This window comes from Chiloscyllium punctatum, chromosome 37 (assembly GCF_047496795.1).
Source record: "Chiloscyllium punctatum isolate Juve2018m chromosome 37, sChiPun1.3, whole genome shotgun sequence".
NCBI lineage: Eukaryota > Metazoa > Chordata > Chondrichthyes > Orectolobiformes > Hemiscylliidae > Chiloscyllium > Chiloscyllium punctatum.
In genome coordinates this window covers 36524381-36549993 of record NC_092775.1, presented here as the reverse complement: position 1 = coordinate 36549993, position 25613 = coordinate 36524381, and positions in this window count along the sequence as shown.

The window sequence follows — 25613 nt, the reverse complement described above, 5'->3', positions numbered from 1 at the left end:
GACACTTGCCTTCCTTTCCTTGACCTTTCTGTCTCCATTTCTGGCAATAGTCTATCCACTAATATCCATTACAAGCCCACTGACTCCCACAGCTATCTGGACTACAGCTGTTCTTACCCTACGTCCTGTAAGGACTCTATCCCTTTCTCTCACCTCCTTCGCCTCTGCCGCATTTGTTCCAATGAGGCCACTTTCCAAAGTGGTGCTCTGAACATGTACTCCTTCTTCTCCAACCGTGGCTTCCCACCTACAGTTGTTGACAGGGCTCTCGACAGCATACGGTTCATCTCCCGTGCCACAACCCTCACCCCCTCCCTCCCTGCCCAGAACAAGGATAGGGTCCCTCTTGTTCTCACCTTTCACCCCACCAGCCTTCACATGCAAAGAATAATCCTCTGCCATTTTCGCCAACTCCAACACAATGCCACCACTAAACACATCTTCCCTTCCCTCACCCTGTCTGCACTCGTTCCCTCCGGCACAATCTAGTCCACTCCTCCATCACACCTTCCACCTCTCCCATCACACACGGCACCTTCCCATCACCCCTAACACCTCTCCCATCACACGGCACCTTCCCATCACCCCTAACACCTCTCCCATCACACACGGCACCTTCCCATCACACGGCACCTTCCCATCACCCCTAACACCTCTCCCATCACCCCTAACACCTCTCCCATCACACACGGCACCTTCCCATCACCCCTAACACCTCTCCCATCACACACGGCACCTTCCCATCACCCCTAACACCTCTCCCATCACACACGGCACCTTCCCATCACTCCTATAAGACCATAAGACATAGGAGTGGAAGTAAGGCCATTCGGCCCATCGAGTCCACTCCGCCATTCAATCATGGCTGATGCGCATTTCAGCTCCACTTACCAGCGTTCTCCCCGTAGCCCTTAATTCCTCTAGACAACAAGAACCTATCAATCTCGGCCTTGAAGACATTTAGCGTCCTGGCTTCCAGTGCACTCCGTGGCAATGAATTCCACAGGCCCACCACTCTCTGGCTGAAGAAATGTCTCCGCATTTCTGTTCTGAAATGACCCCCTCTAATTCTAAGGCTGTGTCCACGGGTCCTACTCTCCTCGCCTAACAGAAACAATTTCCTAGCATCCACCTTTTCCAAGCCATGCATTATTTTGTACGTCTCTATTAAGTCTCCCCTTAATCTTCTAAACTCCAAAGAATACAATCCCAGTATCCTCAGCCGTTCCTCGTATGCTAGACCTGTCATTCCAGGGATCATTCGTGTGAATCTCCGCTGGACACGTTCCAGTGCTAGTATGTCCTTCCTGAGGTGTGGGGACCAAAACTGGACACAGTACTCCAAATGGGGCCTAACCAGAGCTTTATAAAGTCTTAGTATTACATCTCTGCTTTTATATTCCAACCCTCTTGAGATAAGAGACAACATTGCATTTGCTTTCTTAATCACAGACTCAACCTGCATGTTTACCTTTAGAGAATCCTCAACTAGCACTCCCAGATCCCTTTGTGCTTTGGCTTTATTAATTTTCTCACCATTTAGAAAGTAGTCCATGCTTTTATTCTTTTTGCCAAAGTGCAAGACCTCGCACTTGCTCACGTTAAATTCCATCAGCCATTTCCTGGACCACTCTCCCAACCTGTCTAGATGCTTCTGTAGCCTCCCCACTTCCTCAGTACTACCTGCCTGTCCACCTAACTTCGTATCATCGGCAAACTTCGCTAGAATGCCCCCGGTTCCCTCATCCAAATCATTAATATATAATGCGAACAGCTGTGGCCCCAGCACCGAACCCTGCGGGACACCGCTCGTCACCGGCTGCCATTCTGAAAAAGAACCTTTTATCCCAACTCTCTGCCTTCTGTTAGACAGCCAATCCTCAATCCATCCCAGCAGCTCACCTCGAACACCATGGGCCCTCACCTTGCTCAGCAGCCTCCCGTGTGGCACCTTATCAAAGGCCTTTTGAAAGTCTAGATAGACCACATCTACTGGGTTTCCCTGGTCTAACCTACTTGTTACCTCTTCAAAAAATTCCAACAGGTTTGTCAGGCATGACCTCCCTTTACTAAATCCATGTTGACTTGTTCTAATCAGACTCTGCTCTTCCAAGAATTTAGAAACCTCATCCTTAATGATGGATTCTAGAATTTTACCAACAACCGAGGTTAAGCTGATTGGCCTATAATTTTCCATCTTTTGCCTTGATCCTTTCTTGAACAAGGGGGTTACTACAGCCATCTTCCATTCATCCGGGACCTTTCCTGACTCCAGTGACTCTTGAAAGATCTCAACCAATGCCTCTGCTATTTCCTCAGCCACCTCTCTCAGAACTCTAGGGTGTATCCCATCGGGGCCAGGAGATTTATCAATTTTAAGACTTTTTAACTTTTCTAGCACTATCTCTTTCGTAATGGCAACCATACTCAACTCAGCCCCGTGACACCCTTTAATTTTTGGGATATTACTCATGTCTTCCACTGTGAAAACTGACGCAAAAGTACTTGTTAAGTTCTCCTGCTATTTCCTTATCTCCCATCACTAGGCTTCCTGCATCAGTTTGAAGTGGCCCAATGTCTACTTTTGCCTGTCGTTTTGTTTCTTATGTACTGAAAGAAACTTTTACTATTATTTCTAATATTACTGGCTAGCCTACCTTCATATTTGATCCTCTCATTTCTTATTACACTCTTTGTTATCCTCTGTTTGCTTTTGTATCCTTCTCAATCTTCTGATTTCCCACTGTTCTTAGCCACTTTATAGGATCTCTCTTTTTCTTTAATACATTTCCTGACTTCCTTTGTCAGCCAAGATTGTCTAATCCCTCCCCAGTTAATCTTTCTTTTCTTGGGAATGAACCTATGTACAGTGTCCTCAATTATACCTACAAACTCCTGCCATTTTTGCTCTACTGTCTTCCCGGTTAGCCTCTGCTTCCAGTCTATTTTAGTCAGTTCCTCTCTCATGCCCTCATAATTACCTTTATTCAACTGTAACACCATTACATCAGATTTCGCCTTCTCCCTTTCAAACTCCAGACTGAACTCTACCATATTATGGTCGCTACTTCCTAAGGGTTCCCTTACTTTAAGATCTTTTATAGAGTCTGGTTCATTGCAAAGCACTAGGTCCAGAATAGCCTGTTCTCTTGTGGGCTCCATGACAAGCTGTTCCAAAAAGCCATCCTGTAAGCATTCCATGAATTCCCTTTTTTTAGATCCACTAGCAACATTATTTACCCAGTCCACCTGCATATTGAAGTCTCCCATGATTAATGTAACCTTGCCTTTCTGACATGCCTTCTCTATTTCCCGGTACATGTTGCGTCCCTGGTCCTGAACACTGTTAGGAGGTCTGTACACAACTCCAATTATGTTTTTTTTGCCTTTGTGGTTCCTCAATTCCACCCACACAGACTCCACATCATCCGACGCTATGTCATTCAATACCATAGATTTAATTTTGTTCTTAACTAACAAGGCAACCCCACCCCCTCTGCCCACCTCTCTGTCTTTTCGATAAGTTGAAAAACCATGGAGGTTTAACTGCCAGTCCTGACCCCCCTGTAACCAAGTCTCTGTGATGCCAACTACATCATAATCATTCACTATTATCTGTGCCATTAGTTCATCGGCTTTGTTATGAATGCTACGAGCATTCAGGTAAAGTGCCTTAATGCTAACTTCCTTATCATTAGAGATGTTGGAAGTCATATGTCCTAAGTTATCCTTGCTTTTTTCTGCATTCTCAGTCTGCCTCATTTTAAATCCGCCTGAAAACATGCTATCCTGCTGCTTATCTTTCCATTTACCTCCATACTCCCTGTCGCTTTCACTTTCCCTTCCCCCCAACTCAGAAGTTTAAAGTCCTACTGACCACCCTATTTATCCTCTTCGCTAGAACATTGGTACCTGATCGGTTCAGGTGGAGACCGTCCCAACGGTACAGATCCCCCCGTTCCAAAACTGATGCCAATGCCCCATGAAGTGGAATCCCTCTTTCCCACACCAATCCCTTAGCCACGTGTTTACTTGCCTAATTTTCTTGTCCCTATGCCAATTGGCACGTGGCTCGGGCAGTAATCCGGAGATTATGACCCTTGAGGACCTGTGCTTCAATTTCCCTCCTAGTGCTTCGTAATGCCCAAACAGGTCCTCCACCCTAGTCTTGCCTATGTTGTTGGTACCAACGTGGACCACAACAACTGGATCCTCCCCCGCCCGCTCCAATATCCTTTCAAGCCGGTCATTAACACCTCTCCCATCACACACGGCATCTTCCCATCACCCCTAACACCTCTCCCATCACACGGCACCTTCCCATCACCCCTAACACCTCTCCCATCACACTCCTCACCTTCCCATCACCCCTAACACCTCTCCCATCACACTCCTCACTTTCCCATGCAATCGCAGAAGCTGCAACACATGCCTCAAATACTCATTTCAGATTAAGCAGCATTTCACTTGTACCTCTTTCAATTTGGTCTATTGCATTCGTTGCTCCCAATGTGGTCTCCTCGATATCGGAGAGACAAAACGCCGGCTGGGTGATCGCTTTGCTGAGCACCTTTGGTCTGTACGCAATCAGGTCCCGGACCTTCCCGTGGCTTGTCACTTCAACACCCAATCCTGCTCCCACGCCCACATGTCTGTCCTTGGCCTGCTGCAATGTTCCAGTGAGGCTCAACGCAAACTGGAGGAACAGCATCTCATCTTCCGACGAGACACGTTACAACCTGCCGGTCTCAACATTGAATTCAACAACTTCAGATGATTATCCTACCTCTACCCCTCTGTTTTCATTTTGCTCTGTAATTTTATTTCATTTATTTTTTAAATTTTTAAAATTTTTTTTCGCTGTTCTGTATCTCTTATTTCTTGATTGTCTCTCTTTCTCTTGCTCCCTACTCTCTCATCACCTTTTTCCTCTCCTCTTCCCCCTTTGCTACCCTTCTCACCTGTTTTCCATTTTGCCTCTGCTTCACCCATCCCCCCCACCCCCCACATATTTTGTCACACAGCACTGGCTTCAGCCTTGGTCATTCACAGCTCCTAATCTCCCTATAATCTCTCTATGCACCGTCATTATCACCTCTTTATTGCTACCTTTGCTTCTGGAGCCATGACTCACCTTCTCTCACCCTAGTATAAATACCTCCCTATTTCTCCCTTTTTTCAGTTTTGACAAAGGGCCAGTTAGACTTAAAACGTCAGCTCTTTTCTCTCCTTACAGATGCTGTCAGACCTGCTGAGATTTTCCAGCATTTTCTCTTTTGGTTACAGAAACAGGCTCTTTGGCTCACCTAGACTGCACTGGCACATGATACCTTTCTAAATTAAAAACCTTTTGCCTCTATGTGGTCTGTATCTCTCTATGCCCTAAATATTCACATATATGTTTAGGTGCCTCTTTAATGTTGCTATTGTGTCTGCCTCCACCACCTCCTCTGGCAGTGCATTCCAAGCACTTGCCACCCTCTGTATAAAAGACTTGCCTCTTCGATCTTCTTTTAAACTTACCCCTTTTTACCTTATGTCTGAATTGACATTTCTACACTGGGAAAAGACTCCAACTATCCATCCTACCCAGCCTGACATAAGTTTATAAACTTCTTTCAGGTCAACCCTCAGTCTTCAACGTTCAAATGAAAACAAGCCAAATTCGTCCAATCTCTCCTTGTATCTAATGTCCTCCAAACAAGGCAACGTCCTAGTAAATCATTTCAGTACCTGCTCCAAAGCACCCCATCCTTCTTGTAGAGTGATGATAAGAACTGTAACAATATTCCAAATGTGACCTAACTAAAGGTCTATTCAGTTCAACATGGCTTGCCAACGTTTATACTCTAAGCCCTGACTGATGAAGGCAAGTCTTCTTGACTACCCAGTTCACTTGCATTGCCACTTTCAGGAAGCTCTGGATGTGCATGCCCAGCTCCCTTCTATGTTGATACCATTAAGGGATCTGCCATTTATTGTACATTTCCTTCCTGCATTAGATTGTCTAAAATCCATCATTAAGTATGATTTATATATTATGCCTTGCAGTTTGGGTAAAATGTACATTTTTTTTAGTTTTCTCCACAAATAATACCTGGCTTGCGGAGTATGTTCACTATTGTCTGACTATGTTTCTATGATAGCAGTCTACAAGTCTGTTGTATAGATGCTTTGGGGGATTTTTCCACTGTGGTATTCACAGCTAAGTTATGTCTCATTAGAAGAATCTTTTAAAATATTTGGTTGCTAAGCAATAAAAAATTCTCATCTTGGAAAGTGGTTATTGGATAGAGAGTTGGAGACATGATGTAACCAAGTCTTTGGAAGACTGACTGATTTATGAACACTGAGCCATGCAGAGCTCCTGAAAATACATAAAATCTCTTGAGAATTAGGCATGGCTGCTCTCCAACACTGCGATGATGTGCGAATGTTTAATTTTCTACAGATTTACACAGCCATTGAGAGCATGGGCATATGAAGCTGGCTATCATTGTGATATGTCATGCCATTTTGGCTTTGGCAGAAACTACAAAGTATACAACAATATCAGAAGCTTCAGTAGGTGTGAAAATCAGACTGGGGACATATAATGGCCAACTATCCAAAATTGTCCCAATGCACTGACAACCAAAATCAAATATATTGTGAATTCATTGCTCTATTTCAGAATTAATATAATTTGGTGAGTGCATAAATAAATTAATTCGCCATACATTTTGCCACTCTAGAGGTTTCAAAAATGCAGCTTTTCTGTACCTGACTTGTATGATCTGCTAATTTACATTTGAATTTATATGGGAAGTTAGCAAAAGATAATGAGGATATTTGGAGGGACAGTAGTCGCAGCTGGTAGTAAAATGAGGACAGTTTGAATCAAAGGATGATGTAGGAAGACAATCTGGTCTGGATATCTCTACATTTTGTTTACATAGTGGATCTTTTATGAGGTGTTACTCAGAGAATGGGATCTTCCAGTTCCAGACACGAGTGGGAAGGTAACTTAATGAGAACAGGTTGGTGGTGTATTAGAACCCTGCTGCTTTTCCTCCTCTACTGGAATTATACTCTGGGTACGTTATGATCTCTGCTAATAATATTCATGAACAAGTCAGATCCCACAGCCAGACTTGCCTTGTAGACCATAGATTTTATTTTGTTTTTGTTCACCATGGTGTTCAATCATTGAACATATTCACAGGAGGCCGCCAATGTAAGTTAGATTTCCTACAGTATAGAAACAGGTCATTTGGCCCAACAAATCCACAGCGACCCTCCAAAGAATAACCTATCCAGACCCATTTCTCACTGACTAATGCATCTAACACTATGGGTAATTTAGCATGGTCACTTCACCTGATCTGCACATCTTTGGATTGTGAGAGGAAATTGGAGCGTCTGGAGGAAATCCATGCAGATACAGGGAGAATGTGCAAACTCCGCACAGATAATCACCCAATGTGGGAATTGAACCCAGGTCCCTGGCACTCTGAGGCAGCAGTGCTAACCACTGAGCCACCGTGCCACCCCCAAGAACATAAAATATTGTTCCACGAAAGAAAAAATATGAACTATGTTACATCATGCAATAGTTATTTTAATCAGTTTTACTACAAATAACAGAAAGAAACATGCACTGCTTTTATGCTAGCAACAACCTTACAGACACTGAGACCTGAGTGGACATGAAGTCCTGTATCCATGTTAAATCTCTTTCTTCAGCTGGTGCCAGTTTAATTGGTTTGTTTTTGACAAAATTCTGCTTTCACTCGATGATTTGCTTTTCAGTAATGTCTCTTCCTGTGACTCTTGATCAAGTAAATAACTTAGCTCACTTGCTATTTAACATCATTCTCTAAACACATGACTTAAACAGCCTTACATGATGACACCTCAACAGCCATTTGCTTCTATAGCTTTTGTCTTACTGACTCCTGAATGGACTTTATTCAGCCCAGACTGCTCAGATACTGTTAATGACAGCACTTCTACTAGTAGGTACCTTTTCTCTCTGAATTAACCTGCTTAATGTCTGATTTCTTCTGTAATGTTTTGACTATCTATATTATTGAAATCCTGTTTCTAGGAAACATCAGTTTATGTTCTCTCCTCTCCTCTTTCTATCCATCATGCACTGAACTATGTATCTCAAGGATTTAAAATTCTATTTGAAAGGCATTTAACAAAACAAATTTCCAAACACCGTCAACACCATTCACCAAAGAAATTTAAAATCTGAAACTAAAAATCACGTCTTTATTTTCTTAACACACAATATATAAATGTAATTTAACCTTAGAGCTTACATTGTTCCCTCACGTTAAAACCTAAACTCTGAAACAATAATAAAATGTACACTTCATCACAGATAGAGATACCATGCATGACCTTAAATACCTCCACCAAATTGGGTCCTTAAGGAGTCATTATTAACCATATAAAGTTTCCTCCATGATATCCTGGTCCACTCCCCCATCACTTCTAACACTTCCTCACGCCCAAGTAGCACTTTCCCAGACAATAACTTACCCATTCACCTCCTCCCTTCTCACTCTCCAAGGCCTCAAGCACATTTTCCAGGTGAAGCAACGTTTCACTTGTCCTTCTTTCAATCTAGTCTACTGCACCCATTGCTCACAATTCAGTCTCCTTTATATCGATGAGACCATACATAGACTGGGAGACGGATTTGCAAAACATCTCCACTCCATCCATAGCAATGGCCCTGATCTCCCAGTTGCTGGCCATTTCAATTAACTGCCTTGCTTTTATGCAACTATTTCTGTCCTGGTCTTGCTGAGATTTCCAATGAAACACAAACCAAATTCTGTACAAGCTTGAAAGAGTGTGTTACTGAGGATATTCCTTGGTATGGAATATTACTGTGACATTGTCTGTGTAGAGATACTCTTTGATGAGGACCTGTTGCACTTTTGTTTTGGATTTCAGGCAATCAAGATTGAATAGCTTTCCATCAATTCTGATATACGAGAAGACAATTTCAGGAGGTGAACTGAAGGAATATAACAACAGCAAAGTCAAGAAGATGCCAAAAACTGTGAATGCCTGAACACAAACCATTTGACTTCATTGCAGATCTGATCAAATTCATTAGGTCATCATAGAAAAAGAAAATCACATTGAGCAGCTTTGGAAGGTAGCCAGTTTTCTCCACTACTTTAAATAAACCACATCTGTTCACATGATCAAGTACCTTTTGTGAGATCATCGAAAGCAATATATATGGAGTGTGTGTATGGGGGCATGGTGGGTCTCCTTCATTCATGTCGTTTCTCTTGCAGCTGCCAGACTGAGAAAATCATGTCAATTGTAGATCTTCTTGTTCTGAAATCTCACTGGGGTACTGGACAGATATATTCAGCCAAGAACTACAGTTTGACAAGTGCAACACAGGCACATATTTTTCCCGTGATTCTCAGCAGGGCAATGTCTTGAAAGTTGTTGTAGTCATTGCAATGGCCCCTGTTCTTGTACAGGGTCCCAATTTTTGCATCACACCTATTCTGGGGCACTGATCCTCCCTCCACTATTACAGAGATGCTTACAGAGTTAGTGCAAAATTGTTGGTTTATTGACTTCAGGCAGTTTGGAATTAATACTTAGAGCTTTGCAAGAGAGTCACTAACTTTGCTAACTGCTTTCAGTGTGGCTTTGATTTGTAAAAATCACACAACATCAAGCTATAGTCTTACAGGTTTATTTGGAAGCACTAGCTTTTGGACCGCTGCTCATTTATCCACCTCATCCGCCCCAGTTCAACACTGGCGTCTCCAAATCATGGCTTTGATATTTAGCTCTTGTGTCAGTTTTGCTTTTCATAGTGTGTCAATTTTCTCAATGATCATATTCTTCATATAATTTAAAATGCTGTTCCATCCATCTTTCTAACTATTTATTGCAATTGGTAATGAACTCTTCTGCTCTTTTTCAATGGAGTTGTTGGCTGATAAAGCTGTTGCCTTTTTGATCCTTTCTTATGTGTCCCTAATATACCCTGTGTCCAAGGGTATTCTGGAAATGTTATAACCAATATCCAGTTATAGCCAATACCCTGCATGATCTGGTCAGATTGGACAACACCTTATGAATTAATTTGGTGGGAATCCTAACCAAGAAGAATGACTTCCCCCATTTTTAAACGAACCATCAGGTGAGTGTATTATCCTCAGTTGACTAATGAAAATGTAGCTACATGCCTACATGATGGTAACATCTTCAAATGCCTTACAGCTGCAATGGGATTTGGAACATGAGTCTCAATGAACAATCATCACATTCAACTATATTCCACAGATCTTTGTAATGGTTCCACCAGAAAAAGAATTCCATCAAAGGACATTGAAAAGAAAAGATTGAGGGTATAAGAATCACTACTAAAAAATGCAAAATAAGTTTTTATAACCATTAATGCAACCAGCCTCAACACTAACATATATTTTGTACAGTATACAGCAAATCTGTTCTCAAATGTGATGGTGTCTGTAATTCAGATGATCATATTTAATAATTTTGCTCTCATTCATACCTAACTAATTTATTAGTACTATAATGCTCATAGGCATTTCATTTACAAATATTGGACATGGGATTCAAAGTAGCATCATACATTTCTCATCTCAGCCATCAAGCCAGAAGATTAAAAGCCCGAGGATACATTTGTCAGCTGAGGCTGTAATTACAAGGTCAAAATGATTCTAGTAGAGAATTTAAACCTGAAAAGATGGGCGTAGTGTTTCAAACAGACATTTTCTCAGGATGGAAATATTTGGGTGTTGACATAAATGCACATTTTCCTCAGTATCCTAACAATGCTGTCTCTATGATGACTGATTAGAACCTTTTGAAAATCATATACTCAAATCTAATATGACTTGTTTATTCCTCATGGTTAAATGGTTAATATTAGCTTTTGAATTGCTGCTGAGGGTAGTGCTTTGTTTTTTGATGAGGGCAAGGTTATCGAATAATGCTACTTTGATCTCTTTAATTTGTGAATATTCAGACATATGTGAATGTTATGTTGCTTGGATTGAAGGAGATTAAAATGATTGCCTGTATCAAAACCCACATATTGAAATCATCCTGACACAAGATTGAAGTGGGCGCACCTCATAAAGTGTTGGTATTCATATTGAAAATCCAAAGTTGTAACTTTAAAGGTTTATCATGATAACACATTGCACACACCATTTGCTGTTTGTAATCAGATGAAATCCTTGTTTTGTGGGCAGAGACGTAATCACTTAAGTGTGTGATTATGCTCTGCTTACTTTTTCAATGTTCAGTCATCAAAGCAGAACTGGTTGACCATTTTTGACATATTAAATGCTAATCTGTTTATATGTATTTTGCTGTTAAATTAAGCATTGATTTCAGCACAACCAGAAGTAGTCAGTAGCACGGAATGGGTGGTGTCAATTTAAACTCATCCTACTTGCCCTATTGCTTGGAGTGCAGCACCATTTACTAATTATGCCCCTTATTTGTTATTCACGGGGCAATGCTGTTTGAAAACATTTGTTTCATTTACCTATGAAAGAATAATCATTGCATTTTATCTTCCAGGCTTAGTTGTCTGTGAAACTGTTTGGGACATTTCTGAGTGTTGTTACAAGTGCAGTCCTATAAATTTTATACTTTTCCAGAAATTTTAAATAAAATGGCATTTGATCGTGGTAAATTCAATATGAAAAGCAATAAGTAGTTCAGCTTCTATAAGACTGTTCCTACACTTAGCATCCTTTCAATCTGAAGGTACTGTACACACTTAGGGCTGGATTTTACACTGAGGGCTAGTTCCACACACCGCTGAGTGAATTTTGGGGTGAACATTGGTTCACTTAGCCAACTCAGCATGCATTAAATCTTTTGGCAATAACCTTGAAATACCATGCAACATTTTCCTCCATGGAATCATAGTGATGCACAGCATGGAAAAAGACTCGTCAGTCCAACTCGTCCATGCTGACCAGATATCCTAAATTAATCTCGTCCCATTTGCCAGCAGTTGGCCCATTTCCCTCTGAATGCTTCTTACTCATGTACCCATCCAGATGCCTTTTAAATGTTGTAATTGTACCAGCCTCCATCACTTTCTCTGGCAGCACATTCCATACATACATCACCCTAAAAGTTACCTCTTAGGTCCCAGTTAAATTTTTCCCCTCTCACCCTAAACCCTTTAGTTCTGGACTTATTCATTCATTTTTGTCTCAGAGGGTTTGTGTGTTTGGAATTCTGATCCTGAAAAGGCAATGGATGCAGAATGTTTAGATACTTTTAAGCCAGCGGTGGATAGATTCTTGATTACCAAGTAGATGAAAAATGATCAGGGATATGTAGGCATGTAGAATTCAGGGTAAATCAGATCAACCATTATCTTATTAAATGGCAGAGTAGGCTCAAAGTGCCGAGTGGCCTACTCTTGTCCCTACTTCATATGTTCATAGAGCTGCTGGCCAATCAGAAGCTGGCAGATCTGCACACTGGCAATGTCAAGAAGTATTGGTATCGCTGGTGCTGTGAGTAGGTCGTGAGGCAGCATTCAGTGATTAGGCTTGCACCTTGAAGTAAGTCTGTAATTGCAGCAAGGAAAAGCAGATTCTCTCCTTTCCCCCAACAATATGGGGTTTTGGGATGGGGCATGTGGACAGGACAGTGGGGGAAGAGGGTGGATGTGGGAAGGAAAAGCTGTGGGGTTGGGATGTATAATTGTCATAGGGGTCCTGGATAGAAAACACCCCTCTTTCATTGACCAACAGGTAATAGGGTTAGACAGCTGGCCTTTACATTAGGTGATATATTGAAACTGTGGGACGATGAGACCCTTAATTGGGCATTAATTCCTAACCTGAAGGGCTTTATTTGGACCATGGGCAGTTGATCTACCCAATACCTGACTCACCAACTGAAAACCATGGCAGGGACAATGGGGAGTGAAACCATTGCTAATGGCTGTCCGTCCTAATTTACATGTCTGCATACCTTGTTTCCATACTCCAGGTGGCTCAAAAAAAGTTCTTAAACATAATTTTATTGGTGTCCATTCAAAACGTTTAAGATTATTTTGTCATTGTGAATTGACATTTTTGGTTGCATGTATGCCAGATAATAGCAGTTTAACATACTGCTGCTTTTGGGATGACGGGGTGGCTCAGTGGTTAGCACTGCTGACTGACAGAGCCAGGGAACCAGGTTTGATTTAGTGGAGTCACAGCTAGACAGGATAGTGAAGATGCTGTTTGGTATGTTTGTATTTATTGGTCAGTGCATTGAGTATAAGAGTTGGGAGGGCATTTCACAGCTGTATAGGACATTAGTTAAGCCACTTTTGGAATATTGCATACAGTTCTGGTCTCCTAGCTGTAGGAGGAATGTTGTGAAACTTGAACGGGCTCAGAAATGATTTACAAGGATGTTGCCAAGGTTGGAGGGTTTGAGCAATAGGGAAAGGCTGACTAGGCTGGGGCTGTTTTCCCTGGAGTATCGGAGGCTGAGGGGTGATAGAGGTTTATAAAATCGTGAGAGACATGGATAGGGAGAAGAAATAAGGTATTTTCCCTAGGGTGGGGGAGTCCAACACTAGAGGATATAGGTTTAAGGTGAGAGGGGAAAGATTTAAAAGGAACCTAAGGGACAACGTTTTCACACAAAGGGTGGTGTGTATGGTATGAGCTGGCAGAGGACGTGATGGAGGCTGGGATAATTACAACATTTAAAAGGCATCTGAATGGGTATATGAATAGGAGGTGTTTAGAGGGATATGAGCCAAATGTTGGGCAAATGGGACTAGATTTATTTAGGATATTTGGTTGGCATGGACGAATTAGACTGAAGAGTTTGTTTCCATGTTGTGCATCTCTATGACACTATGACTGTCTGTGTGGAGTTTGCACATTCTCTGCGTGGGTTTCTGCTGGGTGCCCAGGTTTCCTCCCATAGTCCAAGTATGTGCAGGTTAGATAGATTGGCCATAGTAAATTGTCTGTAGTGTCTGGGTGGATTAACCATGGGAATGCAGGGATGGGGGATAAGTCTAGGTGAGTTGCTCTTCAGAGATTAGGTGTGCACTCGATGGGCTGAATGGCCTGCTTCCACATGAAGGAATTGTTATGATTCTATTAATATCAAATTTTATTTTGTTTGTCTTTAATTCTGTAAGGCATTCTCTGTGAAGTGAACTAAGGAGTAATATCTTCCAAACACTTTGGAATTGTTGAGAAATTCTTAAATATCCCATAAGGTCTCCTTGCCACTATCAAGCTTGTTGTTTTGCATTTCTTTTGTTCTAATTTTTACAGGCTGCTGTGACATATTATATATATATAGTGTAAGTATTTCTATAGCCATTGTAATTTATTTAATTACACAGCATGAGAGGGACTTGATACCCAGAGGGTTTTGTTTCCACTGGGTGAGTTTATCTACAGATACTGGAGATCAGAGTTGAGAGTGTGGTGTTGGAAAAGCACAACAGGACAGGCAGCATTCGAGGAGCAGGAGAATTGACATTTCAGGCATAAGAGGCTTGTGGGTCGAGGCTGAGAGATAAGTGGGGAGGGGGTGTGGGTTGTGGGGAGGTAGCTGGGAAAGCAATAGGTGGATGAAGGTGAGGGCGAAGGTGATAGGTCAGAGGGAGCAGTGATGAACAGGTCTGGAGGTTTGGGACTTGGATAATGTAGGTGGAGGGGAAACGAGGAAGCTGCTGAAATACAAATTTATGCTATGTAGTTGCAAGGTCCCAGGGTGGAATATGAGGCGTTCCTCCTCCAGGTATCAGGTGGTAATGGTTTGGCAGTGGAAGAGGCCCAGGACCTGCATGTCCTTGGCGGATGGGAGGGAGGTTGAAGTGTTCAGCCATGGGGCAGGGAGGATGGCGAATGCAGGTTTCCCAGAGATGTTCTCTGAAGCGATCTGCACAACGGGTGCAACAGATCCACCGACACCCTCACCCGCCTAGCTGAACTTGTTCTCACCCTCAACAATTTCTCCTTCCAATCCTCCCACTTCCTCCAAACCAAAGCGGTAGCCATGGGCACCCACATGGGACCCAGCTATGCCTGTCTGTTTGTCAGGTACTTGGAACAGTCTATCTTCCGCAGTTACACTGGCTCCACCACCCACCTGTTCCTCTGCTACATTGATGACTGTATCGGCACCACCTCATGCTCCCACGAGGAGGTTGAACAGTTCATCACCTTTACTAGCACCTTCCACCCTGACCTCAAATTCACCTGGACCATCTCGGAAACCTCCCTCCCCTTCCTGGACCTCTTCGTCACTGTCCCTGGCGACTGACTAACCACAGACATATACTACAAGCCCACCGACTCTCACAGCTACCTAGACTACATCTTCTCCCACCCTACCATCTGTAAAAATGCCATCCCTTACTCCCAATTCTTCCGCATCTGCCACATCCGTTCCCAGGATGACCAATGCCACCTCAGAAAGTCCCAGATGGCCTCCTTCTTCCATGATCGCAACTTCCCTTGCCACGTGGTTGACGATGCCCTCCAGTGCATCTCCTCCACTTGACACACCATCGCCCTTGAACACCACCCCTCCCAACATAACAGGAAACCCCCTGATCCTCACCTTCCACCCCACCAACCTCTGCATACAGCGCATCATCGTTCACCACTTCTGCCATCTCTAAACGGAGTTCACCACCAGAGCTATATTTTCCTCCCCACCCTATCAGTATTCCGAAAAATCCATTCCCTCCGCGACTCCCTCGTCAGGTCCACACCCACCACCAACCCATACCCCACTCTTGGCACCTTTCCCTGCCACTGTAGGAAGTGCAAAACCCTCACCTCCGTCCAAGACCCCAAGGGACCCTTCCACATCCATCAGAAATTCACCTTTACCTCTACCGATGTCATCTACTGCATCAGACGCCTTCTTGCAGATCATTTCAGAGAACGTCTCTGGGACAGCCGCACCACCAACCCCACTGCCCTGTAGCTGAACACTTCAACTTCCCCACCCACTCTGTTAAGGACATACAGGTCCTGGGCCTCTTCCACTGCCCGTTACTACCCGATGCCTGGAGGAAGAGTACCTCATATTCCACCTTGGGACCCAGCAACCACACAGGATAAATGTGGATTTCAACAGCTTCCTCATTTTCCCTCCCCCCAAATTATCCCAGTCCCAAGCCTCCAACTCGATACTGCCCTCTGGACCTGTCCATCACTGCCCCTCTAACCTATCACCTTCTCCTTCATCTTCATCCACCTATCGCTTTTCCAGCTACCTCCCCCCAGCCCCCATTCCCCTCCCATTTATCTCTCAGCCCTGATCCCCCAAGCCTCATTCCTGATGAAGTGCTTTTGCCTGAAACATCGATTTTCCTGCTCCTTGGATGCTGCCTGACCACACTCTTGTTTATGGCCCTGAAGAGTTGCCTCACCATAGGACAAAGTATGTACTGGGGAGTGATTAAGGCATGTAAGAAGGGCATTACCATTGTAATGGGTGAATTTAATCATATTCACTAGATGAATCAGATGGGCAAAGGTAACATGGAAGATAAATTTCTACAGTGCACTGGGGATTTCAGTGTTTTAGAACAGTATGTTGAAGAACCTATCAGAAGCAAGCTATTTTAATGTGTAATTAGGTAGAGTTTATAGCAATTCTCTTCGATAAGGATCCTCTAGGAGGTAGTGATCACAACATTATAGAATTTCAAATTCAGTTTGAGGGCGAGCGACTCAAATGTCAAACCAGTGCCCTCAACTTAATTAAGGGCAAATACAGAGTATGAAGGAGGAGCTGTCTAAAACAGGTTCAGAAAATAGACTAAGGGAAATGTCAGTGGATGAGCAGTGGGAGACATTTCAGCAAATCTTTCATAATACTCAGCAGATGTTTACTCCAGTCAAAAAGATTACATCTATGAGAATGATGAACCATTTGCTGTTAACAAATGTATTCAAGGAGGATATTGGTATATAATGTGGTGAAAAGTAATGATGGCTTTTAGGAACCACCTAATGACTAAAGGTTAATAAAAAGGGAGAAAATTGATTATGAAAGTAAATTGACATGAAATATGAAACCAAACAGCGACTTACCATTCAGAAAGCTCATCCAGCAGACTCTATTCGGTCTTATTATGGCCTACCCAGGGCTGATCCCTTGTTCATAGACAACTTGTGCCCAATTGAGGGAATGATATTGAGAGGGGGTTGGCTCTGTAGGTAGCCACTCACTTACTCTTGCTGATGATCCGATTCACCTCCCAATTCCCTCTATCACATCCCCACTCTCCACTACAAGATAGGCAGTGCATCAAAAATGAGTCAAAAAGTGTAGCATTGGAAAAGCACAACAGGTCAGACAGCACCCAAGGAGCAGAAGAGTTGACGATTCAGGCATAAACACTTTGAAGATGTGCATCAAAGATGTACTTGTTCTTACCTCAATGCAGCATTTGTGGTCATGTTTTGTTTTTGCTAGTGGAATGGGATGGACGAATTTGGTGAAGTGAATTTACTAGTCATTATAGAACTCATCAAATTTAATTCTGTGATTTTCCAGAGAAAATTAAACTTGACCTTATAGTGTTTTAATTCAAAACCATGGATGGAATTTATTGACCATGCCAGAGATCCCATCCATCATCTTAAAAAAAATGGCAGCACTGCCATAGCCATTTTTGGGAAGTTAGCTGTTGTCAAGTCCTGATTGAGGGCCTATCTTTCTGATATCAGGCTTCCAAGCTCATGTAAATTCTCATGTAGAATGCATATCCCTCCTCCAGGAGGAGTTGCCAGCCAGTCAGAAACTGACACTTCTCCAGCACAGGTTCTGCCACCGTTACATAGAAATGAAGAAAATAAGAACAGGCTTCTGTCACCGCTGTGGACAATGCAAAGAATTGCTGATGGAGCTGAAACAGAAGCTAAGTGAAGCAGGTTTTTTAAAGCCAGACTGAGAGGCTGTGGTGAAGTACGGGGGCAAGGAAAAGTTAATATTTAGGACAGGTGGGAATCTTTAACCCTTGGTGGCACATGTCAGTTGTTGGGCATGCCCTATGTAGAAGGGATTTTACCCTCCCCAACCAATGGTCCAGGGCTTTCCTGGTTGGACTGTCTGAGAGTTGCACCCCCACTGCTAAATACCAGCAGCAATCAAATGATACTCTTAATTGTTTTCAATTGTCCTCTGGGGAGTTAGGCCATCTTTGCACTTTCTTGGCCTGGACAAAATCAATGGGAAACAGGATGAGCCAGGATTTGCACTCCACACAATCCTACCTGATAGCACCTGATCTCCAAACCAGGGGAAGTGAGGTATGAGGGTGGAGGACATGAAATACCACCCCTTTTAACATCTTAACATTTATACTTCAGATTTATTCCTGGTCTATTTTAATGTAGCTTATGCTCAATAATAACATATGAATGCAATTATGGTCTGACTCACTCAAAAGTAAGATAAGACCATTACAGAATCACAGTAACGATGCTTAAGGAGATGTTTCGGCTTATTGTATCTGCACTGGCTATTTGCTAGACAGTCTCTATTAGACAGATCAGCAAAGAGATAAATTCCCTCATCACTCTCTAACTCCCACCCACCCCTACACTCCCTGTCCCACTTCCTGATCTCGTCCCTTTCCAGAAGCGACGTTACATAAGTCATGTTACGTACCATTGTTTTAAAAGTTGTTATCTGTGATTCGAATCTTGTACAAATGAAATAACACTATGTCCAACAAAGAGCAACTATTATATTTTTGTATTCAGTTTGGTAATGATTTCATCTTGCACTAAACACATTTTACTAATAAATACTTGAAAACACCAAGAATATAATCTTATTATTGGTATTAAAATCTTTCCCGATTTAGTTGCAAAAGATTTTATAAAATAAATACAATGGCGCGCCAGATTTGAAAATCCTTAATCCTCATGCACCCATCAAGTACAATAAGATTTTGCAGGATTACATGAAAAAAAGTGAACATGTTTTCTTCATTAGGAGAATGTTTTTGTTTCTTTTACTTCATCTTTTCTAAATAGTTTGATTGTTTTGAAATATTTATACAATTAGACAGATTAGATTTTACTGGAACATTATTATTCCTTTAAAGATTGATAAAAATATTCTTGCTTTGTACCTACAAATTATGCTTCACAAACAGGTTTTACAGCAATGCTTTACACTGAATAACTGCATACTTTACATGCTATTGCTTGAATTATTTTAAGCATGAGAATACATGCCCCTTCTATCACCTGTAGCTTCACTTTCTCAAGGGCAGTGAGAGATGAGTGACAAGTAATGGCCTTGCTAATGATGCTCACATCCCATCAAAGAATAAAAGCAAACTGTCCACCTCTTTTCCAGTATTACTTTGCATTGCATCTCTTCAGTATGCATTTGATTTTCCTCAGTTTCATTTCCGCTCCAATTCATAGAACCCTTAGATTATCCCAGTGCAAAAGGATGACATTTGGCATATTGAATTTCTATTAGCCTCTCTAAACAGCCATCCAGTTAGCCACATTCTCCAGTAACTTTTTCTCAGATTCCCAACTTCCCCTGATAACATTTCACTTTCTCACTTATTAAAAGCCTATCTACTTCTGCCTTAAAAATGTTGAAAAACTCTTTCTCCAACTTATTTTGAGGAAGGAACTTCCAAAGACTCAAACCTCTATGAGAAAAAAACCCCTCCTCCTCTCCATTTTAAATGGGCAACCCCTTATTTTGAATCAATGACTCTTAGTACTAGATTCTTGCAGAGAGGAAAATATCCATTCCTTACACACTAATTCAAGGTCATTTAAGATCTTATATGCTTTAACCAAATATCTTTTACTCTTCCACACTCCAGTGGATACAAGCCTAGCTTGTCTGACATTTCCTGATAAGACAACCCTTTCGAAGTTTAAATTCTCGTACCTTTCTCTGAACTGTTTCCATTGCATTTACATCCTTCTGTAAATAAGCAAACTCACAATGTACATGGTATTCCAAATGTAATTTCACCAATGTACTATATAACTGAAGCATAATTCTTTCTACTTTTGTATTCAATTCATTTGCAACAAATAACATTCTAATTATGTGGTGTACCTGCATACAAACATTTTGCAGTTCATGTACCAGAATACCCAGATCCCTTTGCATCACAGTTTCTGCAATCTCTCACCATTTGTATAATTTACATCTCTTTTGTTCTTTTTGCCAAAATAGTCAGTTTCATATTTTACATATTACACTCTATTTGCCAGATCTTTATCCATTTATTTACCGGTCTACATCCTTTTGTGGTCTTCTAGTGCCATCTTCATAACTCATTTTTCTAATCACCTTTATGTCATCAGTTAAAGTAGCAAACATACCTTCATTCCCTATGTCCAAGTCAATTATATAATTAGTAAAAAGTTGAGGGACCAGCAACAACTCTTGTGGCATCATGAATTCCTGAAAGCCTAAAGGAATCCTATTTTTTCCAATTGTTTGTGTCCTATTAAGCAGCCAATCTTCTATTATTAAAGTTGTTATAGTAGTGCACTTGGAAAAGTTCAAGGTAATCAGACAGAGTCAATCAGCTTTCCAGAGAAAGATGTTAAAGTAACTCCCTATATTTTGCTGTTTCCCCCTTTGAAATCTACTGTGGAATTTATATCAGTCAGTTCATTCCAAATTCAAAATACAAATGATGTAAATTCAGGCAACGCCCTGGTTTGTGATGCTTTAACGAATGGAAACAGATATTCTTTATTTCTACTTGACATTTTAATCTAGCTCTCTTTTACTCCTCTTCATTTCTTCCTCTTTTCCAATGATACCCCTTTCCATGGAACTACTTAATATGAAGAGAAAGATCAATATTGGCAATGATGAGTTAAATACTAATGGTTCTTTATTAGTTGATAAAAGGGGGTAGAGTGAAAGAACTTAGTGAGATATGTGGAGTAAAAGGTTAATTGTATCTTTGCTCAAAAGGCTGAACAAGAAGCTGAATAAGAATTGGTGCCATTACAGGACCTCATCAGTGGGAGTCATAAGAACAGAACAGTAATTTAGAATAACAATTTATTTTTATTTGTATTTATGAAAATACAGTGACACGTGTGAAAGTCACTCACCACAATTTGATATCATTTTAATTACAGAAATGATAAAAAGAAATAATAGAAACAATATTAGGACAAGATTCATCTTTTGTTCCCTCTCTGTGATCTAGGTTAATGGAGTAGCTGTGGGTCACCACTGAAGCTGCCCTGAGGACACTAAAGTGAGGATTTCCGGATTGGAACCACCACGCTACCACTGCCAAAGCCTACACCGAAGTCACTGCATCACCGCCATAGCAGAGGGACAGATCAGACTCACCCCAAGTCACCATTGCTGAAGCCGTCGGCATCTCAATCACTACCTGAAGTAGCCACCATAGCCATGAGGAACAATCTGGAATGACCATGCCATCACTGCTATGGCCACCCTGAAACCGCCGCACCACTGCGAGGAGGAACGGGCCAGTCCCACTGATGATGATGTCATTGATAAAACTGCAGCCAAAGTGACCATGAGGGATGGACATTCGGTTCTACCATGCTGCTGCAGCAGGCCCTTGCAACCGCCTTCCTCCACCGGAGCTGCAGAAAAGAAGAAAAGGTGAACTGTGATTCAAAAGAGAAATGAAGAAATGAAGATAAAAAACAAAATTAAAAAAGCAAAGAACACAGCTGACCAGTTGAATGGGATTGGGAGTGTATGGGCACAGAGCCCAAACACTTCCTGCCGTCGCCATCTTAGAGTATTATGTCATAAGTGCCAAATGAGTGGACCCTTGACAGCATGACCAGTAGCACAAAACTTAAAAATGGGCCGCAACTATCCTTAAATATACAAAGGATCTGAGGTGCCGAGGAGTGGCATGAATATTTTCTGGGGCATACAATAAACCTGCTCCAGGACTTTGGCTCCCCTGATCACATGGGCACATTAAAATTAATTCTGGTTTGATTATATCATGGTTTATGGGAAGAAAATCAATTTTAAGTTGGATACAAAGGGAAACGTATCCATCCTATCAGCGCATATCATGGTTGAAGCAAAGATTTCTCTGATCATTTTCCATTCAAATTTGGTGCCCACAAGGTATTCAGTCAGAGTCAGAGGGCTTACGTAGATTACACCTCACTGCAATAGAGAAGACATCACCAAACCTTTGTATGTCATTTCTAACCACCACTCTTCTTTATTAAGTGGAGATGCTTTTCTGGATTTGAATCTTCTTTATTTAGCAATTGCCAGAGAACATGAAATTGATTCAGTGTATCAGTTGAATCAGTTTCACTACAGGAACTCCATCACTAAGACCACATGCAAATAGTACAGATCCCTTATTGCTTTCAGGAAAGAAACTAGAAGTAATTTGGAAAGACGGTATCAAGAATGAAGATGGTGAGCTGCAAGAAGCCTTATAAATCTTAGTTTTCTTTAGGAATGAGGTGAGAGAGTGAAGTTTCCATTGATGAAGATGATTTGTGGAAGAAAAGGCAAAAATTGTGATGTCTTCATTCTTACATGTTCTGTAACCTGAAAAGGAGCTTATAGTATTTCACTCAGAAATAAACATCAACAAAGCTCCTGTCTTGTCTACAGCTGTCCACAATATCACAGAATTCTCAGATTATGAAGTTAGAAAAGCATCTTAAATCAAGCATGGAGGATGTGACAGCTTTGACACAGACTCAGGAGCAGGATTGAAACTCACCTTTAATAGCAGAAACATAACACAAACTGAGAAAAATTAACAAAGAACATCAAAATGAATTTGCTCGGCAGAGAAAATTTCAGACCTTGGAAACAGCCAATCATTGATTAACTGGAAACAGTTCCCGAAAAGCTATCCAGGGAAAGGAAATATGTTAGTCCCAATTGGATTAAGTTTGTTCCTGCACCAAACAATGATAGCACTTGAGGTTTCTTTCATAATGAAGTAGAGGCCTAAACTGTAGAACTTCAACAGCTGATCACAACTTTTCAGAAGAGCTTCTTGGGCAACCACTAGCATTGAAGGAATTTCTGAAGGCCCACTTTCAATGTCTTCTATTGTTCAAGGTAAAGAAACCCCAATTTTCCCCTGACATCTGTAGAATCTTGATGTGCATAGAAGAGCAGCCTCCATTTGCTACACCTGTGGCAATCCTTTTACTGTGGGGGAATGACCAATTCTTACTGTGGATTCCAGAAATATTCATCCCAGACCAGACTCAAACTCAGGTGGGAAAGAAATAGCATTGTTTTTACAGGCAGATTGTCATTAGAGGCTTGAACCACGCATTACTGAAGCTTATGCTTTCCAAAGACAATGACAAGGTTCATTTATCCGACCCAGCCACAAGCTAAAAACATTGTTGGAGATTGATGCCTCTGGTGGCAGACTCTTTGGCGTGGAATGGGGGCAGGCAGGTCTGCATTGGATTTGGGCTGATATGTGTAGGTGTAATTAGATTAATATTACTAGTTAGAGTTGATTGTTTAAAAGTGCAGTGAATGAACTTGGGAGGGGTGATGGTGTGGTGGGGAGATGTGACATGAAGGAGTAACAATACTTTTACTCTGGTAGTAGCTACTGAGCATGTGTATAAGGAACTATGTGATGAAGATATCAGGACAAGATACAACAGGACCTGAGTATGTAGGTCTCAGACAGGCTCTCTCCTAGTTTCTCTAATGTACTGTCTTATGTTTCATAAAATGTTAAAGTTTATTTACCTGAGTGCAAGCCTAATCTTATTATGTAAACTATCGCAACACAAAAATCAACCCATGAAACGCTATGCATCTGCTGCTCAAATATTGCACTTCACAAATATTTAAACTGAAAAGTAATGTCAGTTCCTGTTGAGGTACTGATGTTTGTGGAGCATGATTCTCATAGCACTGTCTCTATTACCCATTCACCTGCATCACATTCATAATCATATTGATGCTTATCTTCAATGATCTCCAAGTTTCATTCTTTGCTTGAAAGATAATTATCATACTCCTTCAGTGGACTGAATGACACATTCAGAAAATTAAATAAAAATATTAGAAAAAAAACAGGAAAACTAGAATCTAGATAATTAACTACTAAAAACAATACAAGTAGCTTTATGACAAACAAAAACTGCTTTACGTTGCGATTATCATCACAACCTTCAATGGCTATTAAAAGTGAATTTACTTTAAACTATGGGACTACTTTGACATTTTCACACCTTTTAACAATAATAATGTGGAGGTTTTCTTAGATAACTGGAACAACATTATTAATATTGGACTTTTACATCCTAGATATTTCACCAGGACTGCTCAGTCACCAACCAGCTTAACAATATAAAGTTCAGCTTCCCATGAAACAGTGGTCTTTATCAAATTAGTCTCCAGCAAAAAAATGTTTACTTTATTTGTAGCTTCATGAAATATCATTCATTTCCAGAGAGGAAATAAAAATACTAAAGACAGATAACAAAAAACAGGTTCATGAAATTCCTGGTGATATTTGCTGTCTTTAACATGTAAAGCAGTTTAACCACAAAGAAGCAAATACTTGTTCATATTCTGAAAGGATATTAAAAGTCTGCATATGGTACATGTCCTGATTTTAAACATCTAGGGTTGCGTTTTTAGATAGATCTAATGCTACTGTAATTCAGAAATTTTGGCATTATTTCCCAAAGTTATCCTTCATGATGTTTCTGAAGGACTTTATGTTAAGGTAGCTCCTGTGACCTTCCATGTACCAGGGCAGATATGGAAACCTGTCTTTAAATTTCAAGCTGATTTCATATGAATCATGGGAATATATTTGCAAATTATCAGGTCATAAACTCAGTGTTCCTGTTATTTTTGTTCTTGGTTATCCAAGAGATCCTTCACTGTTAATGGAATTTCATCAGGGGTTTGGATTGTCAGTATTTTCTCTTGTTGGAAAGGGTAAATTTTCCCGCATAAAGATGGACTTACCTCAGGAGTCGGGCCTCCATTTTGCCAGAGCGGAGAGGAGAGAAGGAGGAGTGAAGCGAGGGCTGTCGGGAAAGGTAATTTTTTCCGCATAAAAAGGGACTTACCTCGGGAGTTGGGCCTCCATTTTGCCAGGCTTAATTTATATTTGGGCAGGGGCTAAACCAGAGATACTACATGTGTAGTATCTCCCTCCTGACCCCCCTCCTCTAACCAGAAGAAAAAGACCCTATAAGGTAAGGCTTTTATTTCTTATCTTTCTTTTTCATTTATTTAAGTGTATTGTTTGGTTTCAGTTCGTTCATATAAAGCTAAGCTTACAATGGCACGGGACCTCCCTGGTGGAAGCTTAGGAATGTGTCTGATGTTCCTGACTCTTACACTTGCAAGAATTGTGTCCAGCTGCAGCTGTTGTTTGTCCACATGATGACTCTGGAGCTGTGGATGGACTCACTGTGGAGCATCCGCGATGCTGAGGAGGTCGTGGATAGCATGTTTACTGAACTGGTCACACCGCAGGTTAGGATTGCTGAGGGAAACAGTGAATGGGTGACCAAAAGGCAGAAAAAGAGTAGGAAGGCAGTGCAGGTGTCCCCTGTGAT